The sequence below is a fragment of the Halichoerus grypus genome, chromosome 4, assembly GCF_964656455.1.
Source record: "Halichoerus grypus chromosome 4, mHalGry1.hap1.1, whole genome shotgun sequence".
NCBI lineage: Eukaryota > Metazoa > Chordata > Mammalia > Carnivora > Phocidae > Halichoerus > Halichoerus grypus.
In genome coordinates, this window is record NC_135715.1 from 61,187,208 (window position 1) to 61,195,856 (window position 8,649).

The 8,649-nt window shown below is 40.0% G+C and overlaps 1 protein-coding gene across 4 annotated transcripts in view; it reads right to left on the minus strand.

Annotated features, from left to right (window-relative positions):
* CKAP2 (cytoskeleton associated protein 2) overlaps window positions 1-8,649 on the minus strand; it is a 94,614-nt gene that overhangs the window by 20,123 nt on the left and 65,842 nt on the right. The window lies entirely within an intron of this gene.

An 8,649-nucleotide genomic window follows, 5' to 3' on the forward strand; every position in this document is an offset into this window, starting at 1 on the left:
CTCCCTCTACTATTCCTCCCTGCTTGTACTCTCTCACTCTCTCTGTCGAATAAATAAATAAAATCTTTAAAAAAAAAAAGAATTAATTTTATGTTATGTAAATTTCAGTATTTTTTTTTAAATGGGCATCGTTAAAAATAGTGATTCAAAGAAAACCATGGAGAGCTCAAGAGGCTGAGATGGTGGATAGAAAACCCTGCAAAACTGCTAGGTTTTCTAGCATGGCAATTTCCCCCCATCTCCAGACTCACCCACTCCAAGAATGGTATCTTTTTAAAAGACACTTTTTAAAATATCATCATCCCACAGTTGTTGGAGGGAAGGCAGACCATTCTCTAAAAGATCCAAGGAAGGATTCCTTTCAGAACAGATCTTCACCAACACAGCTGACCATTTAACTGCAGCCACCTGGAGTATAGCTGATCAGCTTCCTGTGAAACAGGGAGAGCACCTGTGGGAGAATAGGATCGGTCTATCCAAAGAATAGAAGGAAGACAAAGGCAGGGTGAGGACAGAAAGTCTGGGGAGGCAAGAAAGAGGTAATGGTCCAATGTTGGGCACTGAAGAGGTCTATTAAGATTGGGACTGAAAGGAACCGTTGGATTCAGAAGCTAGGAGGTTCTGGCAAAAACACTCTGCGGACAAGTACAAAATATTGCTGAGTGAAATTAAAGAAACCCTAAATAAATGGAGAGAGAAGAGATGCTTATGGATCAGAAGGCCCTATGTTGTTAAGATGTCCATTCTCTCCAGTTGAACTATTCAATCCCATCCCAATCAAAATCCCAGGAGGCTTTTCTGTAGAAATTGACAGATTCTAAAATTTAAATGGAAATGCAAAGGATCTAAAGAGGCAAAACAATTTTGAAACAGAACAAAGTCGGAGAATTAACACTACCTGATTTCAAGATGTATTATAAAGCCACAGTAATCAAGACAGTGTAGCTGGCATTGGTGTAAAAAAAAAAGAAATCAATGGAATATAATAGAGATGCCAGAAATATACTCGGGCCTCTACGGTCACTTGATTTTCCACAGAGTTTCCTAGACAACTCAATGGAGGAGAAGGATAATCTTTCCAACTAATACAAATACAGAGACAACTGGATGTCCACGTAGAAAATGTTAACCATGACCCTTAACTCACCCCTTGTACAAACAAAATAAACCTCAAAATGGAATGTAGACCTAAATGTAAGAACCCAAACTATAAAACCTCTAGAAGAAAATATAGAAGAAAAATCTTAGTGACTTTGTTAGGCAAAAAGCTTTCTTAAATAGGAGACAGCACGAACTATAAAACAGTACACTGGATTTCATCAAAATTAAAACCTTTTGCTCTTCAAAAGTCACTTTAGAAAACTAAAAAGCAAACTACCGAGCGGGAGAAAATATTTGCAAAGCATATTTAATAAAGGACTTTCACCAGAACATGTAAGCACTCTTACAGCTCAATTTTTTCAATGTGCAAAAAAAGAAAAATTGCACTTCACCAAAGAAGATACAGGAAACCAAAAATAAGCAAAAGGAAGATACCTAACATCCTTAGTCATCAGGAAAATGCAATTAAAATCACAATGAAATACCACTCATTATGTACTCACTAAAATGGCTAATATTTAAAAGACAATACTAAGCTTTGGCAAGGAACTGGAACTCTCATATACCACTGGTAGTAATACAAAATAATATAGCTATTTAAGAAAACAGTTTGGCAGTTTCTTATAAAGTTAAACATGCACGTACCATATGACCCAGCAATTACTCTTCTAGGTATTTACCCAAGAGAAATGAAAGCATGTACACAAATGTTTATAGCATCTTGACTCACATTAGCCCTAAGCAGAAAATAACATAAATCTCCAACTGATGAGTGGATAAACAAATTGTGACATATTTGTACAATGGACCACTACTCGGCAATAAGAAGGAACAAAATACTGAATAATGCCACATGGATAAAATGAAAAAACTCAGTTTTTTCCTTTCTGTGCAGGGAAACACCCAGCTTCCCCTTACTGTGTTTCTTTCCAGTATGTCTTCTTTACTCTCACACAGAACACTTCACTTCTGACACCTCTGGTCACCAAAGCTGTGGAGGTTTTTTTCTCCACAACAAGCAATTCTCTGTGACACCAGCTGAGTGTCCCACAACTGAATTCTAACACAACCTGGAGAGAATGTCAGCTGCTACAGACTAAGGACTCAATCCCTCAATCCCCCAAAACTCCTTCCCTTCAACTTCAGATGCCTGTGGAAACCTAGATTATCGCTTATGCTTCTCACTGAACGTCTCCTTGGGTTTGAATAATTTGCTAGAGCAGCTCACAAAACTCAAGTATTTACATGTGTTTACCAGTTTTTAAAAAGATAACATAAAGGATACAGATGAACTGCCAGGTGAAGAGATGCATAGAGCAAGGTCTGGAAGGGTCCAGAGCGTTGGGGTTTCTGTCCTTGTGGAGTTGGGGTGTACTACTCTCCTGGTGTGGATGAGTTCACCAACCTGGGAGCTCTCTAAGCCCCCAACTATTGGGATTTCCTGGAGGCTTTCTCATGTAAGCATGATCAATTATTAACTCCGTTTCCAGTCTCTCTCTCTTCTCTGGAGAAGTGGGGGGCCAGATGAAACCTGAAAATTCCAAGCTTCTTATCAGGAATTTCTGGTGACCAGCCCCCATCCAGAAGCCCACCAAGAGTCGCTTCAATAAAACAAAAGATTCTCCTTGTGTGCTTATCACTTCGGAAATTACAAGGGATTTAGGTGCTCTATGCCAGGAACCAGGGGCAGAGACCAATTAATATTTTCTATTATCTCACCATGAGTGAATCTCAAAAACATGGCATTATATTTAAGAATCCAGAGACAAAGGACTACATTCCTTATGATTCCATTTACATGAAATTCTAGAAAAGACATAGATTCCACATGAATGAAATCATACGGTATTTGTCTTTCCCTGTCTCACTTATCTCACTTAGCATAATGTCTTCTATGTCCATCCGTGTTGTCACAAAGGGCAAGATCTCATCCTTTTCTTATGGCTGAGTAATACTCCATATATATATATGGGGCAATAATATATAAATATTATATATATGATATATATGATATATATATATGCCACCTCTTCTTTATCCACTCATCTATTGGTGAATACTTTGGTTGCCTCCAACCTTGGCTGTTATAATTAATGCTGCAATAAACATAGAGGTGCATATATCTTTTTGAATTAGTGTTTTCATTTTCCTTGGGCAAATACCCAGTAGTAGAATTACCAGATCATATGGTATTTCAATATTTAGTTTTTTGAGGAACCTCCATAATGTTTTCCATAACAGCTATACCAATTTACATTCCCACCAACAGTGCACAGAGTTCCTTTGATATTTCATTGTGCTGTGATGGTTAATTTTATATGTCAACTTGGCTGGGCCCCAGGATGCCCAGATATTTGGTCAAATATTATTCAGGGTGTTTCTGTGAGGGTGTTTTTGGGTGAGATTGACATTTAAATTGGCAGACTCTGTGTAAAGCAGATTGCCCTTCAGAATGTGGGTGGGCCTCATCCAATCAGTTGAAGGCCTGAACAGAACAAAAGGCTGACTCTCCCCACTCCCTGCAAGAAAAACTCTGCAACAGATGACTTTCAGACTCAAACTGGAACATCTACTCCTTTTAGTTCTCCAGATGAATGGCCCTGATGGCCTTTGGGTTTGAACTATAACGTTAGCTCTCCTGGGTCTCCAGCCTGCCTGCCAATCCTGCAGATTTTGGACCTGCCAGCATCCATAACAGCACAAGCTAATTCTTTATTCCATCTTTTTCTCTGGAGAACTCTGACTAATACAGATGCCCTGTTCTCATTCTTGGGTGAATTATCGGGCAGGTTATCTGGCCTACTCCATTCTCATTTCTTGACATGTCTGCAACACATGGCATTTCTACTTGCCCCAGCCTGGAAAGAAAACCCTCATACAGGTGTCTATCCTAGCAGCTGTCATATGTCAGTCTTCCTATTTGTTTACTGCAAACTGTGTGCCCATCAAGGGCAGAAAGCATACTTTGTTTTCATGTCCTCACTGCCCAACATTTTGATCATTGCAAAGTCCAGGAAAAACTGCACAATTCCAAATCAGACCAGGACATTTAGCTTACATGATGTACTTTTAATAGGAGAAAAGATTTTTAAAAATTATAAATAATCTAATGCTTAAAAATCAGGAAATGACAGTAAATGATCACATGTAATGATGGCATATTACCATGAATAAAATGTCAAATAATGTTTAGTGCTTTGGGATATTTTCATGAAATAAAATAAACAAACAAACAAAAAAGAACAGAAAGGAAGGGTCAGAAATAGACCAGAATACACACAGGATTTTAGAACATGATAAAGGTTGCAATTTAATTCAGTGGAGAAATGATGGTTTCTGTTCATTAGAAAGGGTCTTACCTTTCTTATAGAACCTGTGCAGATCAGTGACTCTATGATTAGGGGAAATGCAGAGCCCTGGAAACAGAGGGAGATGTCCCTCCACCCTTCTGCCACATGGCAGGCATGCAGCTTTGGGACCTGAGAGACTGGGACCAAGGTGAGGTAGGTGGCCTCACGTGCAAGGCCTGACCATACTCTCCTTGCCCTAATCCTGGCCTGTTGATCTTGCCTTTATTTAAAATGGGTATTTTATTTACCATGGATTTTCTAAATTAATTTTGATTTTTTAAAAAACATACTGCTTTACTACACCAAAATAAAAAGTTTTCGGCAGCAAAGTAAACCATCAACAACACAAAAAGGCAACCTACTGATTGGGAGAAGATATTTGCAAATGATACATCCAATAAGGGGTTAATATCCAAACTATATGAAGAAAATATACAACTCAACCCCTCAAAAACAAATAATCCAATTGAAATGGGCAGAGGACCTAAAATAGACATCTTTCCAAAGAAGACATATGGATGGCCAACAGACACATGAAAATATGCTCAACATTACTAACCATCAGGGAAATGCAAGTTAAAACCACAATGAGATATCACTTTATACCTTTCAGAATGGCTAAATTCAAAAAGACTAGAAATAACAGGTGTTCATGAGGGTGTGGAGAAAAAGGAACCCTTGTGCCCTTTGGTGGGAATGCAAACTCATGCAGCCACTATGGAAAACAGTATGGAGGTTCCTCAAAAAATTAAAAATAGAATTACTATATGATCCAGTAATTCCACTACTGGGTATTTACCCAAAGAAAGTGAAAACACTCATTCAAAAAGATATATGCACCACTATGTTTATCGCAATATTAATTACAATAGCCAAGGTATGGAGGCAACCCAATTGTCCATTGACAGACAAATGGATAAAGAAGAGGTGATAGTATTCCTCAGCCATAGAAAGGATGAGATCTTGCCATTTGTGACAACATGGATGGACATAGAAGGTATTATGCTAAGTGAGATACAGAGAAAGACAAGTACCATATGATTTCACTCATATGTGGAATCTAAAAAACAAAACAAATGAAAAAGCAAAAAGCAGAAAGAGATGCATAAATACAGAGAACAAGCTGATGGTTGCCAGAGGGGTAAGGGATGGGGGGAGATGGGCAAAATGGGTGAAGGAGAATGGGAGATACAGGCTTCTAGTTATGGAATGAATAAGTCATGGGAATATAAGGTACAGAATGGGGAATATAGTCAATTAAGAAAAAAGAACAACCCCCCCCCCAAAGATATTGCTTTAACATAACATTCATATGGATCACTGAATTTTTTGACACCCCCTTAAGTTTTGCTCCTGAGAGGAGTGCCTCCCTCCCCTTGCCTGAGTGCCAATCCTGCCCAGCTTGGGAGGAACAAGCAGTTTCTCTTGCCAGCAGCATTGGAGAGGAGTTGAACAGTGCCTGACACATAGCAGTATTCAATAAATGTTTTTTGAATAATTGTTGAATGAGTGAGTAGGCTGAGAACCAAGAGACCTGTCTTGAAGTGACTCAGAAGAGATGTTCTCAACTTACTGACCTACTTGCCTATGGTCCCCTGGGAAAAACCACCTGTCAGTCCTTGTCATGTGAGATCTTAATAGGCTGCCTTGCATAGGCACTCCGAGATCTCACATATAAAGTGATTATAAGACACTTAAGGAAACATTGGCGTAAAGGAGAAGGAACAAGATGAATTAGAATAGGACGCCACTGCGGAGTGTGAACTCAGGGATGTCATAGAAGAAAACTTTATTAAAAATGCAATGAGAACTCTATGTAGATGTAATTGGAACAGTCACTCAGGTGTTTCTGGAACTAAAAAATATTCTAGAACTTAAAAAATTCCCAGTTTAAAAATTCAACAGAAGAATTAGAGAAGTGAATGGTCACTGGTAAAAACACAAGTTCAGCCTCCAGAAATGAATATGATGAGGGAAAAGGTAGCAGTCATGGGAGACAGTTATGACAGGTTTAAAATACACAAATAATCAAAGGTCCCAAAGGGGCAAAAAAAAGAACACATAGACCAGAAGTAATAATCAAATAAATAATAGAGGAACACCTTTCTGAAGAAGACAGAAACTCGAGTCTTCAAATTGAAAAGCATCATCTCACAGGCAGGAAAATGAGGAGGGATACAGACCCAGAATCTTTGACCTGGTGGAATTTCTGAACCTCAAGGATAATGAGAAAATCTTCCAGGTTCCAGACAGACAGAACAGATCACTTACAAAGGCTCAAGTAGTCTAGCGCTGGGCTTACCCTTCCGTTGCGTCTTTCAATCCATGGCTTGGCAAAATCACATACCTAATTAAATCCATATCTTTCCTACTCTCCCACTCGGTTTTGCCCCTGAGTGTGGCTGGAGTATTGCTTCTCTGGCTTTACTTTAATTGCATGTTAGGAAACTTCACGTGCGTGGGCCAGGCAATCATAGTATCCTTCCCTAGTGCGTTCATACCTCCTCACACCTCTCTCCCCTCTTCCAGTCTTGCTCCTTCTCTGAGAAACCAAACCAGTCCAGAGAATTGTTGCAGATTCCCACCACAAAAATCTATCTGCCTCACTACCCTGCTCTCTTCTGATAATAGCAACATCTCTGACCCTCTCTTGTGCATTCTCTCTTATCTTCTCAAGGATGTCACTCAAGCAGGTCTCCCCTCTCTCTCATGGCTATCAGCACTCAAAAATACTATTATTTTTTTCCACCTGGAAAACAAATGAACAAACAATCCAAACTCCCTCTCGACCTCACTTCCCCTTCCTGTTACCAACCCATTTCTTTGCTCTCCTTTGCAGCAAAGTCCTCAAAGGAGTTGTCTATGTTCCCTACCTACAATTCCTCTCCTATCTTTCTTTTTTAAATTCTTTTTTTAAAACCGCTCCATTAAGACTTGTTCTTCTGCCCCCTCCCCGCCCCGCATTGCACTCACTCTTGTCAAGGACGCCAGTAACTCCACTGAGCAATCCTCAGTCCCATGGACTTGACCCGTCAGCAGAATTGTACACAGGCTCTTTCCTTCTCCCTGATATATCGTCTTTACTTGGCTTCCAGGACACCACCCTCTCCTGGTTGTCCTATCTCACTAGCGGCTCCTTCGCTCTCTCATTTTCTGCGCCTCTTCTCCTCACCTTGTTAATTTGGTCTAAATTAATAACCCTATCCTTTTAGGTGAAGGCTGTCCAACTCCACATGGTGTTAGCCATTACTCCGGGCAAGATTTTCTTTTGACTGGGGCACCTCTGTCGCTGGAGCACGTGACTCTTAATCTCAGGGTTGTGAGTTCAAGCCCCACGTTGGGCACGGAGCCTATTTAAAAAAACGTTTTTCTTTTGATTAAAAGGTATTGAGAAATAGCCTCATCAGTAAACAAATTTAAAAAAGAATAAAATCACTGTCAAGCAGCAAATGTAACAAAACTGTCTAATGTAGACAGAACTACTTGGCCTGGGAAAAAGACCAATTTGCAGGTGCATCCTTGTTAAATAAGTTCCCAGTGTGTAGCAAGCTGTCTAAAATGTCTGCAAACTCTTTAAAGCAGTAATTCTATTTTGGGAAGACACTCTAAGAAAATAATCCTAAAGCCCCCAAAATGTATCAGTTGTAGAAGTACAAATATAGGTGCTCCATTTATAATGTAAAGGTGTAAATAAAATGAAAGGGGCAGCTATAGAAGCCCAGCAGGTTCGATCGGCAACCATGGACCGGTTTGTGGGGACCAACACACAGGTAAATTATGGAATATCCATATATTAAAATACGGTCTAGAGTAAATGCACGAGGTTCGTGTTGACATAGAAAATGTTTAAATGAAAGTGATCGTAATGGGAAAGAAAGAGGGGCACAAAATAGTACTTTCATACTGATCGTGGCTGTCTAAAAACAGTTCAGGCCATAAATCTTTATTTGAAAAGAAAAGTTACAGTATAATTATCTACAACCTTTTATGAAAGTGGCAACACGCTGGGCACTGACAAGGAAACGGCACAAATATGCAGGAATAATGCACAATAAGGAAGTCCAGGCTGTGGTCTGGCCTTCCTCAAAGTCCCCGGGAAGCCCCGGGTCTGCGCGCGAGCGGACGAAGGATGGGGTGGACGTTCCCGCCGGGCCACAGGCGGACCGACAGCCAGGGGGCGCCCCACGCACGACCCCAA